We start from the raw sequence: 1,328 nt of genomic DNA, 5'->3' as shown, positions 1-1,328 counted from the left end.
AAACAAGATGGGAGCCAACATCTTTCCTGGCTTTACTATGGATCACCTGATTACCTCTGCATATTAAACATTCAAGCATTGTTTTTTAAAATCAGTCTCATTCCCTTCTGGACTGAATACACAGGGTAAGTCATTGTGTTACTAAACTTGTTAGGGTTGGAGCCTGGGCTTTGGCAGCCCTAACAAGCTAGTCTTGGCCACCTGTCCTCAAGAGCTGATTAAAGACACAAATAATCCTGAAAAGCAGAAAAGGGCGATTAGCTGCTAAGCCACACTGGGAAGAGGAATAAGGAGGCCCAGTGACATCCTAAAGTATATCTTTCAAATCCCAAAGGAAGTTTAGGTTTAAATAAAAGGAAAGAGGAATGTGTTCCTCCTATCAACACTGTCTTGGCTCCAGTCTCTCTTACAAGTTGGTCTGACAAGTTGTCAGAATTTATTGAAATATTTTGCAAGGACTCAATGTTCCCATCTGGCAGGCACCAGGGACCCACCCTTTTCCTTCTCCCAGTGTGACTCTCCTGTGGAAATTCTTAGGACCCATTGTTTTAATAGTGAGTCAGCCAAAGAGAGAACATGTGTCTTTTTAGAATATCTTCATTGGTGCTAGGATGTTTACAATTGTTCTAAACCTTGAATTCCAAGATCAGTGAAGCTTTCCAGGACAGACCACCTCCTAGAGGAAGGCAGTTGTCCTTGGAACAGGAGTAATCATCCTAACTAAAGGAATCACATTGTTCCCTTCAAAAGATGACTTTGGAGAACCAGAATTGAAAGAATGATCCACCGGACTACATTTAATAGAATGCTTTGGTCACAAGACTAATCCTATAAATGCCCTTGCTAGGTCAGTGGGTCCCAGAAAGGAATGTTTGCAGAGATTACCAGTCTTGCTTGAAGCAGACAATTCAAGGAAATGTGGATGCAAACAATACTCTCCCTATAAAGAGTCACAGCCATCTTTTACACATACCCCGACAGACACCCCCTCTCCTGTGGGAGAGTCGGTCCTTTGCTGTTTGAAATAAACAGTCCAGTCTGTTGAGTTCAGGCTTGATAAGTTATCTCAGATGATGAAGTTAGCCAGTTCAAACCAAGTTAAAGTATGGGGGAAGCTCTCAGTTGAGTTCACTGACTACAAAAGATAGGGTCAGTGAAGTCAGTATGCAGGAGACAGTAAAGGAAGGAGAAGAGAAAGAGAAAAAGCATGTGCACAAAGAAAGAAGAGAGATGCAGATAGAGGAGGAAAGAGAGGAAATTCAGAGAGGGGAAGAGAAAGCAGGAACCAAAATGTCTGAGATTATATATTTAAGAACCTCTGGCTGGGC

Source organism: Mastomys coucha, chromosome X, assembly GCF_008632895.1.
Source record: "Mastomys coucha isolate ucsf_1 chromosome X, UCSF_Mcou_1, whole genome shotgun sequence".
Taxonomy (NCBI): Eukaryota; Metazoa; Chordata; class Mammalia; order Rodentia; family Muridae; genus Mastomys; species Mastomys coucha.
This window is presented reverse-complemented; position numbering follows the sequence as displayed.